The sequence below is a fragment of the Haemaphysalis longicornis genome, unplaced genomic scaffold, assembly GCF_048455015.1.
Source record: "Haemaphysalis longicornis isolate Haplotype H1 unplaced genomic scaffold, Haemaphysalis longicornis Haplotype H1 scaffold_1, whole genome shotgun sequence".
NCBI lineage: Eukaryota > Metazoa > Arthropoda > Arachnida > Ixodida > Ixodidae > Haemaphysalis > Haemaphysalis longicornis.
This window is the reverse complement of record NW_027526203.1, coordinates 346402841-346420287: the sequence shown is the minus strand read 5'-3', so window position 1 is coordinate 346420287 and position 17447 is coordinate 346402841. Positions and strand designations below refer to the sequence as shown.

Below are 17447 nucleotides of genomic sequence, written 5' to 3'. Positions count from 1 at the left end.
CTTATGGCTGTATTCTGAGCCTGTCCTCCACTCAGTGTGTTTCCTCGACTAGAGGTAGACCTGCTTCGGCTCGTCCAGGCCTTTGTTGTGTAGAGGATTATATGTGTTACCATACGCTGTGATCAACGTCACTGAGATGCGGAAAGTCAACACGATGATCCACAAGCCATACAAACAGGCACTCGAACTTTCGGTCTCCAACTGCACAGAAAGGCTTATTCGGCTCGGCATCATAGCCCTGCCGAGGAGTTAATTGAGGCTCATCTCACCAACCAAAGAGCGAGGGTTGGGGTAACTGAAACGGGAAGGGCGATTCTCTCAGACTCTCGGCTCCGCTCGATCACCCTCCTACATTCACGGGAAACCTACCGCACGAAGTCCATAATACCATAATGGTACACCCTCTGCCCTGTAATCTGCACCCCGTGCACCACGTCGACAGGAGGAAAGCCATAGCAAAAGCCATATACAAGATCTGTGGTAACCAACCAACAACGGCGTATACGGACAAAGCGTCTCGTCCGGGTAGGTCCGCAACGGCTTCCACCGTAGTCGTCAAAAACTTCGTACGGTTGCAGCCTTTCACTTTCCGGCGCCAATCCTACACAAGCGGAGGAAGTGACCATCGCCCCGCCGTTGTACAAACTAACACGTCGGACATGGTCACTGACTCGCAGCGGGCTTGTCAAAATTTCGCTGGGGGACGCCTGCACACAACAAAGCTACGCATCATCCAGAAGCAGCCCCCGAAGAGGCTAATCAGGACTGTATGGGCTCGGGCACATCGCGGCATCCCTGGAAACGAGGCGTTTGACGCCATCGCTCGAGAATTCACCCACCGAGCGGGCGCCGAGAGCAGCCTTGCCGAACCCGCGCGCATGCAGCCCTCGTCCTCTTACGCAGACATCACACAGCACTACAGGCTGTCGTGTCAGAAACTAGCTGCCCCGCACAAATCTCTATCTCGAAAGCACGAACGACATTTACGCGCTCTGCAATCAAATACACTCCCCTATTCTATTCGGCTCCACCTTTTTGACCGTCAGAAATCCACGCTTTGCTGATTTTGCGGAGAACCTGGAAAGCTACGCCATATGGTAGCTGAGTGTGACCAATCCTTACTGATTCCCCTCAATTTGCACCTTTCACTACCAAGCTTTGGGAGAGAGCCGTGGCGAGCACCAACCTGGACGACCAGCTTCGGCTGGCCCAAGGGGCTGTCGATGCCAGTCGCGCTCAAGGCACCTTGGACTAAAGACGCCTTGTTGAAGCTTCAGTACAAGCCCATCTATTGATTCCAATAAACATTTATTCTCTCTCTCTCTCTCTCTCTCTTCTGAGCGGAAGATGCTGCAATGATTTTTCATGCCAAAATTGCTTTCAAGAATCTCCTCGACTGGAGGCTGGAGTGGAGGAGGGGTTGCAACGTGTGCGACGGACGGTGATTCGATAACGACTTGACCGCAGGCACTTAGGTCCGGCACGCACTTGGCCCCAGAAAGTGTATACCCACTTGGGTGGATTGGCCAGTGACGACGACAGCTGTGACGAGGACGGCGACTACGTAAACACAACACTAAAAGAGCGACACCAAAAAAAATCACTGGCCATTCCACTGTATGAAGGTGGTTGGCCAGCGAAGTTAACGCGGTGTTTCGCGCGGGAAGCGGAGCATAGTTACATTCAACTGGCTGCAGCTCGTGAAGGGAAACTTCTCTGTGGGCTGCACCACGGGTGTCCCATTCATTCCCGTCTCCCCTGCCCGGTCTCCGCTTCGCGCCACCGCCACTCTCTTCACCCTCTCCCTTCATCCTCAGCTGTAATTATTGTCCACGATATGGTCGCACGGGATAGCCCTTCTAGGAACGACCCATTCCGAAAACAACTCATTCACCTTTCAACCCGCACCGTTTGAACCCATTCCCGAAACGTCATTCCGGTTTGAACCTACCGTGCGCACCGGTTCCGGAAACCATCTTCCCGTTTAACCCGCTCGTAAAACGCCCTTCCCAATTAAGCGCGCCTCATTTTAACTTAGACCATACGGGTTTATAGTTACGGAAAATAGGCATTACAGTTTCTGGAAGGGATCCCCAAAGTGTGCATCCAGGGAACGAACTTGTCTAAAACCTTTTGACTGATGGGCATTAATTTATCCCGAATTTGACATACGTCACGTATTTGCGGGTGTGGAAGCCAAGTACAAGAGGTACGTATAAGGCTTTGAGAAGGGACGTGCATAGGGATTTGGTACCTGCAGGCGCGGCTTGAGTGAAGAGTGGCTCGTGCGTTCATTGTTTAGAGCGTAGCCTTGTATTCGTCTTCGAGACATGGATAGCAGAAAGTGAGGGGGTCTCGGGCCCGCTGTGTGCCTGTTTGTGCAGCTAAGAGGAGGAGCGGCTCGCCGCCTAATTGCGAGCTTGGCTCCCCGGGGGAAAGGCATTGAAATGAGCTGCACGTGTTCTGAACTGAAACTGACACAGTTTACATTAGCGCTTGCGCCTTGGTCCTAGTCACCCTAATCGAACTGGGAAGGTTATTCCGGGAAGGGGTGAAATGGGAAAATGCGAAACGGAAAGGGCTCTTTGTGCCGGCCTAAATGGTAGGGAACAAAGGAGATGGCGGAAGTGTAAATAGGTTCAAGTGGGAAAAACCGCCTGGAATGCATGCGGCGGATGCATGCAGAGCAGGAGAGCGATGTGGGAGAGGAGAGAAATTAGGAGGGAGATGCATTACTTGATTCAAACGCACTCTTGGCTTTTGAGGCGACCCCTTAGGCCTCGTGAGACTGATCTAGAGTGGTGGGAGGATGCAGCGGATAGTGCGGTTTCCTCCACAAACACTGCATCTGGAGGCGGTTTCTCAATTTCACCGTGTGTGCTATGAAGTCGGACAGGTGCAGGTTGGGTGTGTGTTTGTCTTTGTGTGCAACTGAGAAAGTTGGACGCGGACCCTGTCTTGGGGGTGTGTAGTCATCCCGTATGAGTTGAGGGGCATGACACAGAAGGAGGAGAAGGGGGGGAGGGAAGGAAGGGAAGGAAGGGAGGGAAATGGAGGCTGTGTCGTGGCGCCGGGCCTTTATACTTGCCAAACAGTGTTTACCAGGGACACCCATCGCTGATGTCAGGCTGGCAGCCGTCCCTTTACAGGCCTTGCTCAGGCGATCATGCAGTCCTCTTAGAACATCGGCGGGAATGGGGGGATCACCTTGAGGCGTAAGTCCCTGCTGTCATTGTTTACGCTTTTTTTGCATCATACGATGCCCGGCTGTGTCGTTTTGAACAGTCAAGTCAAAAGAATAAGAACTTGCCGTATGCGAGATCAGGGAGCAAATAAGTTACGCAGATGCCGTGCGGTGGGCTTTATTGTTTCCAGGCGGAAGTTATGTAGAGGATTGTGCAAAGATGTTTTGCAGCGAATCGTTACGAGAAAATCGTCTGAGTGGGCCTATGGCCCAAATGCGCCCATTCCTGAAACACCTTGAGTGATGACACGCCTTCCTTCAGAAACAGCTTATACTATTTTACTTAGGGAGCTTTCGTGTACGTGACAAAAAATGCCCAGCTCGAGTTTCTGGGAGAATACATAACCTTGAACGAAATTTGCATTGGGGTTAAAACGGATTGCTGCTTTACCACTCATGCACCTTCCAGCGTAGAAGCAAAGTGCGTGAGTGTCTGGCTTCATAACAGGAGGGCTATTTTTGTTCTATGCTCTTGCAACATCAAAGTTCGTGAGGAAATGCGAAAATGAAAGCTTCAAACGTCCAGACGATCATTTCCCACCGTCATCGCGTGTCTCTTCATGTAACTGTTTTAGTGCGCAAATCAACTTGTGTGGCTCACCTAGAAGCAATCTTTCGGCGTAGTTCTTTAAGGAGTGTCCCCCTGTTTCGGATAAGTAAGCCTGCATATTATTTATTTCATCAGCGCTGTCGCTGAACCATGAGGAGCTATCGTCATGTGAGCCACAGAAAGGCAAACAACAAATGATGCGAGCCGGATACGTGGTGCCTTGCATTTACCTGCCCAACCAGGGGGACAGGTGCACGCTTTCAAAGACATGCTGAAATTGCAAAGTAATTAATCTCGTGCTATCCGTAATGTGAAAACTTAAGATAAATCTAGGATGCCGAAAGCACAGCGTTCTCAAAATCCCTACGGTGCTGACGTCGCAAAGCATTGGGCGTCACTCAGCGGCATTCGTGCGACACTTGCCTAATTACAGAAACACTCAACCTCGCCAGTAGAAAACCCATTTTCTGCACCACTCGTAACTGTTTAGCCCTTGTATCCAGAGATGTGAACATTTGAAAAAAAAAAAGCATTAAGAAAAAACAGGTTTGTTTCGTTTTTTTCTTTTCAACCAGGAATAAATGAACAAAAAACATGGCTGCTTCGGGGAAGTTTGTTGTGATGCGACCAATCTGCAATGAGGGAAACTCTTTCTGAAATCAATGCCTTGACGCGAAATCGTGGAGAGCGGAAGCTCTGCTGGGACTTTTGTGATGCAGTATGCAACAATTATATTCTTTTCAGTACTAACGGACAAATGTATCTGGAATCGAAGTCTCTTAAGGGATTCGAAGGCGAAAGCCAGCGATTATTGAAGACTTCTTCAGTGCAGCTTCCTGTTTGCGGTGCCGTCACGTTCACCTGTCGTGCCGGGCACGCATCCCGATCATTTTTGTTCCATCCTGCTACGTACCTGGTTGGGGCTGTGGTTACCACACTTGGTTCTGTTGCTCTTGAAGACCCGAGTTCACATCCCATTAAAACCCAAATAAGTTTCTATGTATATTCTTTACTTATTTTCTTTTTACAGCGGGAGTAATCTGCTTTCATTCGTGTAGTCGCCAGCAACAACGGTCACTTCTCGGGTTTAATGAGACATCTACGGATTTCGCCTTTAAGAAGGAGTATGTCGATTTTTTTAATAGATCTACGCGAAAACGTCGTTTTTTCAATTTTTCATTATTTTTAGAAAAAACACGAAAAGAAACTTTCTTTATGCGCAATTTTCAAAATTTCACGGTTACTTGCACACAGTAATCATTCTTTGATAAGCGCAACAAGTGACGGTACCGGTTTCTTGCATGTCTGCTGTGTTTACCCAGGAAGGCTTGGAGAAAGAACCGGCGTCTTCAGCATGGTATGGCTGATGGTGAGGTTTGGATAGCAATAAAACACATTGCAAACCAGTGCAACGTCATCACGGTTGTCCGTGCGACGAGCGTGAACGGTCCATTGTGTTTTTTTCTTCTGCCGCCAATTACAGCTAAACTAAGGCTCTAGACATTGGTTTTATTGCCATAGGTTGGATTAGCTGGGTTGAGCTGCCCAGTGCAGCCACAATTAAGACGTCGAAGGACTCGCTTCCGTGTCCCTCTAAGTATAGAGGGACTAAACGCGTCGTCACTATAGAATAATACCATAGCTATTCGCGCCAGTTTTAGCTCTGATCTATATTAATGATCTGCTTTGAATATCCTGGAGGCAGTTTGATGATAAGCGCACAGGTTTTCCAGAAATGAAACCTACACGGTAATGTTACTTGAAGAAGGGCTTTGTAAAGCTTAAGTTGTGTATCGATGAGCGATGAGTGAAAATGTACACACGTGCATGCCTCTTGGGCGAACAAGAAAAAATGCCAGTAACATTTTATTTCATATAAGTACCAGTCTGACTCGATTGGATAGACGAGAATATCTTGGCCTCATTGTATTTATTGACTTCATATGGCACCTATGTATAAAATACGCAACGTCAGCCGGTTTAAACGTATGCTATACCCCCACAAGCAAGACTTGATAGGGCTACTAGCTACCCACAAATGTTGTGCTACGTCTTTACGGGTTCGCTCTAATGGAATTCCGTGCTTATAAGAGATTGAGCGGACGAACGCTCAAAGTGGGCTGCGATAGATTGCGCCTGGTGCTTCGTGGAAATACGTGGTTTAGGAAAACCGCTTTTTGTATTGATGTGTTTTGGGATATTTGCCCGAGGAGGTCTGCTGTTAGCAGAAAAGTGTTCGGAAATGCGCGTTAAAATGCGTGTGCTACTGTGGAACGCTTTTAGCTGATGGGATTTGGAGGGATACGATTGTGCCTAGATATGACGCCCGGATGTTTCCTTTATGCTGAAAGGCTTTTTTAGAACGCGCTTTTACTTACGAGAATTCGCCGAGATGTAGGGCAATCTTAGTCATTGTCGCAGAACCTGGTACAATCATTTCCAGGTATTGAAACCAAGCTCCGGCAGTACTTTATTTCAAGTCAAAATCTACGTACCTAATACATCTCTAAGGCGCACTACGAGCACAAACAAGCACGAAGAGAAAACTTGTCTGCTTGGCCGATCTTTTACCAAGTCGGAGTGTTCTCTTTGCGAACAATAACACCACCAAGTCTCCGTGTGAAGAACCAATCAAAGTTCCAATTCAAGCTTGTTCTCAGCTTTAAATTTCGTTCCTCTCAACATCATGCAGCCATTCTAACGTCACACTGCGGAACATTTTGCATAAGCAGTTAACACAAGTGACGTGTACCCCACTGGGTTTCCAGCCTAGCCCTGAAAACTTTTCGTCTACCCCAGAGAGGTTGATTACAATAGATCATTAGCCCAACCAGGGAATGAGCTGTGCTACAGTGGCCGTTTCACCCGCCGTATTGTCAATATTTAGCGAACAGTTGAAATTCATGCCGAGTTCTTTACAGACAAAGCCCACACTTCGTTTCGTTTGATTTTCGTATTGTATTGAAAGTCATTCTATTTGCGCGTGTTTGCCTCACAATTCTCGCATATAGGGATAACCACAAACCCTGTGCAGCTTCGGTGCGGCATATTGCACATAGATTTTTTGCTATTATTAGTGCTGATGGTAACGCAACAGAATGTTCAGCGGCGTGACATGGTCTGAGGTTTTCAACGCCATTGCCTGCGATGGTACATGGCTACGCACCTTTCGGCTGGGAAATCACTTTAGGGAGGCCGTACGGTAATTATAACTGTCTATATCCTGGGTAGTCGCCGTGGCTGCGTGCTTAGCAAAGTAATGTCATTTAAACATATCCTGTTTTTTAACATTCCTGATTGCCAACAGCTCCTCCATCGCTAAGAACATTTTTTTTTTCGCTGTCGTTTGCGCGCATTTGAATGCTCAATTGGGAGTGTTTGTCATGAAATAATATCTTTATTTTGATGGGAGCGGTAGTATTGTGCCCCAAGATTCGTTCCTAGTACCGCATTTTTAAACGCGCAAGGATGTTTAGGCGACATCCCCAGGGAACCTGTCCGTCCGTCCTTAACGCGTGACTTGATGCACTCTATAGGCATACATGGGCCATATGGGGTAATTAATAAAATTGCCTAGGACCTTTTAAGTGCAAAACAACCATGAGCCACTTCACTCTGAAGGTGGATGACCAACCAAGCAGTTTAGCACACGCCACAGAGGTGACAGAATTTTGAACACAGGTACAAACTCGTTTAATGCGAACTGACTAATCATTACAAGCAAATAAAACTCGAAGTAATAATATAGCCGTCTTGGCGACCAATTTTCATAAATTTTTGTTGGGAAAGTTGAGAGTTGCAGCCGTTTTCTGTAACTATACTCCTCCCCCAGTAAGCTGAATAATTGTGACGAGGCAATGAAACACGGAGTAATAATAGAATCGTCTTAGCGAAAAAATGTGTTTAATTCGTTGTAGGAGCGTTCTGAAGAACAATAGTTACGGTTGTTTCTGTCGCAAGGCGTTTTTGCTCACGCACAGGAAAAATGCACGGAGTCCTGGCCACGTAAAGCTTCGCCTGAACGCGTTAAAAGGTCCTTTATTTAATAAAAGGCCCTTTAATGAAGAATCCTTAGGTCCCAGGGCCGAAAAGGTAAACATATGCTCGTGCGGAGATATGCCCTGCGAAAATGTTTTATTTCTGGGGGTAGCAGCCTGACCGAAGGTGCAGCTGACGCAGTCCTCACCGTAGTCTTTCCTTTTACAGGGTCACCATTCAAAGAAGCACCTCCTGAATAAAATTTTCATCCGCATTTTTAGCCTTTTATTAAACTTTTGTAAACACACCACCGGTTTTGTTCACCGCTTTCATTTCCCACCCTTGTTATAATTTAGTTAGGTGATTTTATGCCTCGCTGACTCAAGTTTTAGACACGTGTTACTTTTATACACCCTGTTTAATCTCTACGAATAATATGTTATTTGGTGCCTACTTTTTTGTTTACCCCGTTTTATCGCCTTGTTTTGTTTGTTGTGTTTGACAGGTGATTTTGTTTACGCCGAGAGGGGTATTGCGGCTGTTGATTGGCTTGCGGGTGTTACTGGTTTGAAGTATATACGGTTTGAAGCCACGCGTAATCTGATCACAGCACTTTTTACTTCTCCACCGACTCCGCTGAATAAGTGACATACGCCACAGATTTTATCCGTGCCACAAATTAGCTTACTCTTCACACCGTGCTGTCATTTCTTAAAACTCTCAATGCGGTGTCTGCCATTACATCCACCGCTCCACAAACCATCCAACACATGATTTCATCGTATTTACCCCTTCCAAGCATCCTGAACATCACCTCATGCTTGCATGAGAATACGAGCATGATGCCATGGGACGAAACAAATCAAGCCTCGTTGATTTTCTTCGTCACCTCGACACAAGTGGTGAAAACTGCGTCTATCGGCCGAAGAAGTTGAAACAGCTGACGCTCGACGTTGGTCTACCACACTTCCTTCCGGCCCTTTCATTTCGTTTCGCTCGCATTTTCTAAATGCAAAAACTCCTCATTTGCATATTTACACACAAATTAATTAAATTATCTCAACATAAGAAAAGTTACAATGTATTCTCTCGTGTCGTGAGTATGCGTATCACTTCTCAATGCTCGTTGAGTTGGGAAAGAATACGCGTGGGTGGGTATGTTGACACCTCTGCCAATGGGGAAATCATTTGTCGGCCAATACCTTCTCATGGCTGCTATTATCGTCACTAGCCAATCCAGCCGAATGATTATGCGAGAATTCTGGGTTGGTAGGTTGACGTCACAGGTAAATAAGTACTGTTGACTTGAATCCTCCGTGAGCTTCTGTAAACTGCATTTTGTTAGGCCCATATTCAGCCTTGACGTTAATTGGTCTCCGCCGTCGCATACTAGGCTTAGACGCCAGGCAATCGTATATCCCCTTCGCAGCCAACTTGTTAGGCAGGCGTATATTTACTTTCGCGGCCAATGGGAATATTGAAGAAAAATAGCTGGCTACATACGGCCAAAGTGAATTGCGATGACAGCAACACGTACACAATTGGAAATTTTTAGAGAGGTTCTGGCTACGGGGATCGGACGCCGCTTTTTGTCGCCAGCAAACTAATTGGTGAGGGTTGCTCGAGCGTCAAAAGATTATTAACACGTAATGACCAAAGCAAAGCAAATGTAGCAAAATTGGTGCAATCTATAGCTTAGGACCTCTTTGTACGCTTTATGTATACATTCACAGTTCTCCCACTTGTTGTCCTCTTAGTGCTTATTCGAACCATTTAACTGCGTAGAACAAGACCTGCATGGAGGGTCAACAGAGCTGTCGGTGTGGTCGCCTGTTTCGCGTCCTTTGCAGTGACAATGACAGCTGGTGCTGCGCCCCCGACGTATCCTCGGACGGGCAGTGGGCGGAAAGTGGGGACCGATTGGAGGCAGCGACCTCTGTTCGTAAAGCCCCCGCAAGATCCTTGTCGCAAGCATGCAATTTTTGGCATCAAGGGCGGGCACCTCATCTACATCACCGCTTAAGAATGGGAAATCAAAGCATGTCCCAGTAAGAGAAACGAAGGTTGCAGTGGCGATGCCGAAACTCATAAATAGAAACAAAGGGACAACCTTAAGGTGAAGTGTAAAAGTTTTTTTTTTCAGCATTTATTACTGACAACACAGAAAAAACGCGGAGTACACGAATACAAACGCAGGTTCCTATTCCGAATTCATGGTCCGGATTATACTTCACGTCCATTCCGAAGACGCACCAAGGCTTCTTTCTTGGAGCGCAGCATGGAATTTGTCCATGGGGCCTCAGAGGTTCCTCAGGTGCGTGAACTTGATAGGCGTCTTCCGGAACACCAGACTCAAGTTGAGAGGCATTCACGCCACCCTGCGCAAAAAAAAAAAAAATCTATATGCAAGGTTTAGTGGTAATTGGTTTATACCAGCTCCAGAAATTAATCCAATTCTAGGCATTCTTTTAACGCACTGCATTAAAGCTCGACAATTACTCCATGAAAATTAACCACTTACAACTCGATGGCGAACACACAGTGCGCTAGCGTGATCATTTGATGGTGTCACGACAACCGAAAATTGACTGCTAGTACCCGGCTCATATCAACTTCTTTCGCAACGATAAGCCCTTCAGGAGAGAGAGAGAGAGAGAGAGAGAGAGAGAGAGAGAGAGAGAGAGAGAGAGAGAGAGAGAGAGAGAGAGAGAGAGAGAGAGAGAGAGAGAGAGAGAGAATAAACTTTATTAAGAGCATCGTAATGTGGTGGGCGGTCCTCAGTCCAGGATTCCATTGTAGACCCCTGCCGCCACAGCCCTTTCCCCCAGCCTGAGCTGTGCATCGAGACCGGAGCTGGACAGCTCCTTCTTCCAATACTCACGGGAAGGATGCGCGATTCTTTAAATTCGGGGGTTTGCCCTACACTCCCCTACCATGTGGTACAGGGTGCCCGGGGCAGGGCGAAATTTGCGCAGCGGGAAGTACTGCGTTGGATGCAAGTGGAGTTTTGTCGGATGAGGAAAGGTATTTGTTTGGAGGAGCCGGATGCAGTGTTCCTGCCCTTTGGTTATTATTTTGTGAAAATCGTATCCTGTACACCGCACCGCCAAAAAGCTTTCTCTCTCTTGGTGCAAGATACAGTGATAAAGCGAAAAAAGTACACGAGGTGCAGATTGGTGATTGCTATCGCCTCACTTTCCCCATCCCTTCATTGATATGGCATCTCTTTTTTTTTTTTATCGGGATGATGGCGTGTGTCCTCTTACCGAAGAAGCTTATGTATCAGTGCTGTACTGTATGTTAGCGTTGCTGTTAACGGCAGGCTCAAATTGTATTTTGCCGGTCACAGGTGTATGGGTGTCCTACGTATTCCACGCTTGGTTTTCTTTTTTTTTTTTTTTCCACCAGCGTTCCAATCTTCTTTTATTTACCTCTACAGCTACCTCTACATTTGTACCCTGGGGATTCGGAAAGAGGAATATTTCTCACAGGTGGATGTGGGAAATATTCGGTTCTCCGTATCCTTCACACCTACCTCTCTCGCTCCCTCCCTCTTCCTAACTTCTCCCACTCACTCCCTTCAACAGCTCCTTATTTAATTCCTCCCTTCACCTCACCTCTTTTATTCCTCACCTCCATGACACTCAGATTCCCCTGAGCAGAAGTTCGGGCCTCCTCTCCCCATCCCCCTCCTCTTCTAAAGACCAATAAATTGCGTTTCACCAACAACTCCTCACTTTCCACTCCCAGATTTTAATCTCCCTTCTCCTACCCTTCCGTTCCCCTCCCTCTCTTTTCTTGTAAAAATGAGAGGGAGGGGAACGGGATCACACTTCCATCACACTCCTTTTCCTGTACAGCTTCCCTCCCCCCTTCTCCTCCTCTATTCCCTGCCCTTATCCCTCGCTTAGGTTACGGGTGACCGGTGGCTCACTAGCAATTTGTTGGCCGCAGGTTAATGGTGGGTCACCGATGGACGATTCGCCTTCGATTAGTCTCCACCGGTGGGTAACCAGTGGATCAGTGAAAAAGCAGCGAGCACGCCCACCAGTAACATTTCTGGCTGATTCAGGCGGTCGGGCAGGACAGGGCAGGGCACCACGCAGGCATCCAGGAGAAATTTCGCACGCACAAGCACACGCACACGCACACGCACACGCACACGCACACGCACACGCACGCAGAAAATCAACTACCCCTCTGTCGATGACAACGAAGGGGGAAGGCCAAGCTTTCCAGAGACAAGTCCAACACCAAACAAGCACCCAGAAGGGATTGTGTTCTCTAGTGCTACACCGACACTGGCATTCCACGGCTGTAACTTTGCACGTCTAGAAACCCCTCTCCGAATCCAAACTGCTTCGACAGTGCCGCAATGGCATTGGAGGTGGAGTTCTCTTTTGATGTGACTGGCCCTGCATAATATATGGATATTTCGAATGGCAGTTCGCCACAATGATGTTAATGTAAGGCCGAGCAGAGAGTTCTGCCAAAGTGTGCGATGCATACTACAAGTGTATAAGGCCCAGGCTTGTCCACCGGAGTCATTGAAAGTGTTGGAAAATGTTGGAAAGGTTGCGGCCTTTTTAGCAATGACACTCCAGCAAGTGCAGTGCTGGTGTTTTTTTCCACTTTGTAATGTGTCTTTGCTGCCAAAGCCAGGCAAAAAAAAAAAAAGTGTCGGGATGGCACAACCGGGTAGGCGTCGGCTTCCCAACGCGAGGGAGCGAGGTTCGATTCCGACCACGGGAAGGTTTTTTTTCTTGTTCACTTCACCCACTATCATTACCGTCGTAAGAGAAAGATGCGTTTTTTTTTGTGCGTTTCGGGGTGTACTACATGCGACATCAGTGAGAGGGAGAACTTTAAAACTTCAGAATTTATTTTGGGTGTTTTCACGATGCACAGGTAGAACTTTGAAAATTTGCTATTCAGGGTGGTGCGGGTATACGCCAGGGAAATAATGTAATTCGATTTTGTTGCTTCTAAGTCAATAAGTTTAGGCTGCCGGTAGGTGAGTGAGTGAGTGATGACATGTTTTTTTTTTTTTTCAGGCAGCCACTGATTTTAAAGAAAAAATGAAGCTGCAGTTGAGCGCCCATTTTTTTTATTGTGATTTTGTTGCGCTGTTTCATCACAATGAATGTATACCAAATGGCCCAGTTCTCGATCCGGTTGCATTTTTTTTTTTTTCACATTATCCTTAGCGGCTTCAGAAGTGGCTGCAAAAGTGTTAAAAATAGAAAAAAGCACCTAAGTAACTGATAACTGGTAATTAAGTTTTTAAAACATTTGTTCTGGCCACTGATTCTCGTGGAGGGACCAAGGTTCATCTTAGACGGGCACAAGCCTCGTTGATTACTTCGAAAAACGAGGAATCTTCGACTTATCGTTCCATTAAGAGTTTTCCCTTCACGCGGAGATAGCACTAGCCGGTCAGGAGCATAGTGGGCAAAATGTTTTTGAGGCGCAACCCGACATGGTACTCAGACAGGCATACAGGCACGACTTCTGCGCGGAAAGAACGCAAAGCGATGCAAGCCGCGCCACGCTGCAGTACATGCGGCGATGAAGCGGAATTTCCAATGGCCTCCCCACACTGGCGCTCCTTGTCAAGGGGAGCTCGCCAGGATACTGCTGGCTATGACGACATGGCGATAAGGCGGTATTGCAGTCTGCGGCACGCTTGATAGCGTACAGGTGCTGTCATAAGTAATTGGAACAAGGATTTGTAAATGTCACAAAATATTTGTCTTACTGGCTATATGACAGCCATTACCGGCTTACAGGAATCTTTTTCTATTAGGGGGGACTCCTTTGAACGCACACCAATGCAGCCAGGCAGTTTCTTGATGAAGAAATTACTGTAAATTTACGAGAGCGTGTTACAATTACTTTTGACTGCACCTGTACATAATACCGGTCCCCCTTCGCTTTTTCCCGCCGTTTTCCCTGAGCAGTTGCGCCGCGGCAGCCATTGCGTTAATACCGCAGCCGCCACGCGCAAACTGGCCATTCCTGCAATTTACACGTTACACGACAGGCCGTCCCTTGAGCGCTTCCGTAACGCGCCCATAGCATCCGTTGCCACATGCGCGCGATACCTTGCTCCCAACTTGCCTGTTGCCGCGGCCATGCCTTTCCTAGCGCGTCAGACGGCATTGCGCAGTCGCTCAGGGGTGTGGCGAGCGTTCTTCGAAGCTGATGAAGCTGCGCTCCAAGCCCCAGAAACAAGGTGTTTCACGTACCCTCGCTAGAAGTTTAAATGCGCTCTTTTATGGGCCATGCTGTTCGACGTTTGAAACAGTGCATCGCTGGAATATTGGCCAGAACTAATCAGTCATAAGCTTTAACCACAACTTTTATTCAGTCAACCAAACAGTCGTACCAGTTGGACACATTTAAAATAGCGGCCAAAGCCGTGCCGCGAAAGCAACTTTCACTTAACTACTTATCTCTCCCTCTCCCTTTCTCCTTCTTCTCACCGGTGTTTTCAAACATCTCTCGTTGGTTCAAAAGAATTGATCTGTGCATATATATTCCAGGTGTTCATGTTCATAGGCATTGATAGTCGACATCTTGTTTTAATTATCACCTTACAATTTTAATAAAGCAGCAGTTCATAAATATTCTGTATAGGGGCATAATGATTCTCAATTTAACAAAATTCGTGGCGTAGCAATCCTTTTTTTCAGCCTGACTTAGTGAAACGTAAAATCCTCGACTTGACGAAATTGGCTTTCTCCCGAAGGGTCTGTCTAAAAGTACGATTTCGTTATACCTAAAGGTGCGGCTCTACGATTTTACGTTTTACCCCTTGTTTCTTTGTTTTTCCTCCTTTAGGAGGTACTGGAGGATCAAGTTTAAACCATGAGTCGCCGCCAGAAAGCATTGCGCTGACAACACGAAGAATGGTATCCGGCCCTTCCCACCCGGGGGGACAGCGAGGAGACCGGGACACAAGGCAACCGACCTGTTGTGGAATAGAATGTTCACTCTCACTTACTTGGTATGCAAGTGCTTCTGGTCACGGAAACAGTGGCTGCACGGGTTTAATAAAGTGGCACAATGAACTGACGGCCTTCTCGCCCTTGATAACCTGGGACCTATTGTTTTTTTTGTTTTTTTTTTTTTAAATGCAGAGCATTTCTTTAACTCACATGTAGCGTCCGCCGTCCGTCCGCAACAGCTCAGCGCGCAGGTGCGCCCTCTCCCCCACTCTTCCTCTCCCGCATCACGCTACCATCCTCGCTCTCAACAACAGGTCCGCACCCCTCCCCCTACACTATATAAAAAAATAATACTTATCGGCGCCTGGTTTCGATCCCACGACCCTGCGGGCGGAACGCAAGGTACATGGTGCTCTTCCCACTGCGCCACAAAGCCGACAAAGAATCAAAGGCTACGAACGCGCCTTATATCCTTGACTCATTCAAACTACGCCAAGAAGCTGCTGATACAACGCATTCACTACCACCAACTCCCCAAACACTAAACGTTAACGCAATACACCCACCCCCTATGCGACGCATTTACTCGAGTCCCCCTCGCGGGGAGATGGGCCGTTCTTTTTTTTTTTTGTCACCCCAATCACTACACAAAACGGAACTTATGCCTTCACTGTTGCCTCTCTAGCCCCGAATTCTTGTTTAGAAATGACACTGCAGCAAAAAAGTAATGCCACTGCTTGAATACCAGTGAATTGAAGCTGGATTCCCCTCACTAGTTCTCGGTTTGGAACTGTGCAAGAGATGTCGGTGCACACGGGAACACCGGTTTGTAAAAAAAATTTAAAAACAAATTACACCATCTTCCCGTAGGGGAACCCTGAGTAGTATGCAAAGCAGCCATGGGGTCGATTCAAGTGCCCATTAGTTTTCAGTTCGTCGTTTCCGTTAGGTTGCGGTACGTAGCTACCGTTATATTTACAGTTTGGTTTCCATGGTAACTACCACAGTTTTCACTTACCGGAACTACGAAATGGGAAATTGCGTTGAGCCCATGGCTGTTTCGCATACTACTCCCGGTTCCCCTACGGGAAGATGGTGTAATTTTATTAGATGCGACGGTGCTAAGTCCCTCCCTTGTCGTTGTTGCGCCGTCCACACCCCCACTGCGCATGCTCGGCTTACTGAACGCCCGGTGGTGTCTTACCCTTTAATGGCTCCTGGATCGACAGTGTTACCGGTGTCTTCCTGGGCCGGCCCGAGATGAGCCGAGCATGCGCAGTGGGGGTGTGGACGGCGCCACAACAAGGGAGGGACATAGCCCCGACCATGAGATGCTGGAGCGACAGTGTTGCCGGTGTCTTCCTGGGCCAGCACGAGACTAGCCTGCTTCCCCTTAAAGGGCTCCCGGAACGGCACTGTTGCCGGTGTCTTCCTGGGCCGGCGGATGGATGGACGACGGACGACGGACGACGGACGACGGAGCCGAGAGCAAGAGATGCTTTGCATCTAAAAAAAACATGTCCTAAACCTTTCACTACTGCGTGCTTTCTAATCCTGCTTAGCTGTGGGTTCGCCATATCACTTATCAATTTAAGTTCGTTAAATAATCTCGTGCTTTAACGATAAAATTCCCGCCACTCAAGCGTGAGGAAGGCTTTGCATTTTAGGTGACACTGGCGGGCTCGACGAAGCCCTCCCAGCCTAACTGCTGCACCGGAACAATAATGCTGACAGAGTACTGGAGAAACCGGCAGACACTTGATGAGACTGAGTTTCGTACAACCGGTAACACACTGCAACAATATGACAGCTTTGGTTAGACCCGCTTAAAACTTTGCGACTTAGCGTCAAAGCGTTCTGCTACGGCAGACGTTTCAAACTTTGACGCTTCGAACGCCTACAAATGTGGGTTGAGACATCGTGATGGTCGCAACGAAATGACCACATCGAGTTGCATTAAGCGGCTCCTGGAGACTTTTAAAAATGTGGTGCTGCTCGAGGCTTACCTCGTTATCACGTTCTCATAGTCCCAAGAGCAACGAACTCCGCCCGCTTGGAGATGGCTGCAACGTTTACGTTGGCGCCCGGTTTTTCTGCAGGCGCGTCCTGTTGTGTCTCGAGTTCGCCGACTGTTTTGCGCTGGGAACTTGTCTTTGAGGGACGGTCCTGAGCGTCCTTGAAAGGACCGGCGGCACGAGCGACGGCCCCACGCACGTGGCTCGGCTCTCTGCCACGCCGGACCGACGCCGTCTCCTTCCCCGCCGGCGTCGTTATAAATTGTGCCACAAGTGCGCACCCCGCTGGCTTGAACCTGCTGGCCCGGTGGGTCGCGGACGCCCGCCGACCTCAGCGATTTCCATTGGAGACTCGGCTCCTTGCGCCACCTGTGGCTGCTGGTCTGGGGACGAGGCCTTGACCGCGTGGCGGCCAGCGCCTATTTTTCTCTCGGCTCCGCGGGACACACGCGGACCAGACCAGTGCCGCACGTGCTGAGAGTGGCGCTAAAACAAAAACAGAGACTACGAGGGGGAAGAGTGGAGGAGGAGACACAACGCGTGCAAGGTGAAACCGTATAGGCAGACTGTTGCCTTCGACGAAGTGCAATCTTCGCGTCCCTTTCGCAACTCAAGCTTCTTTCCTCGAATCATTTGCGAGCATACCGTCGATGCACGGGACGTGTGGAGAGCGTCGGATTGAAGGCGGGAGGGTTCTTGCTTTCTCTTTC

General features: G+C 48.1%; 1 long non-coding RNA gene across 1 annotated transcript; it reads right to left on the bottom strand.

Moving 5' to 3' along the window:
* Positions 1–9883: 9883 nt before the first annotated feature.
* LOC144153590 (uncharacterized) lies at positions 9884–17421 on the bottom strand. Its single transcript, XR_013319330.1, has 2 exons — positions 16729–17421; positions 9884–10150 (listed from the first exon to the last, which is right to left on the bottom strand). It is a non-coding gene; the product is annotated as an uncharacterized LOC144153590 (long non-coding RNA).
* Positions 17422–17447: the final 26 nt, after the last annotated feature.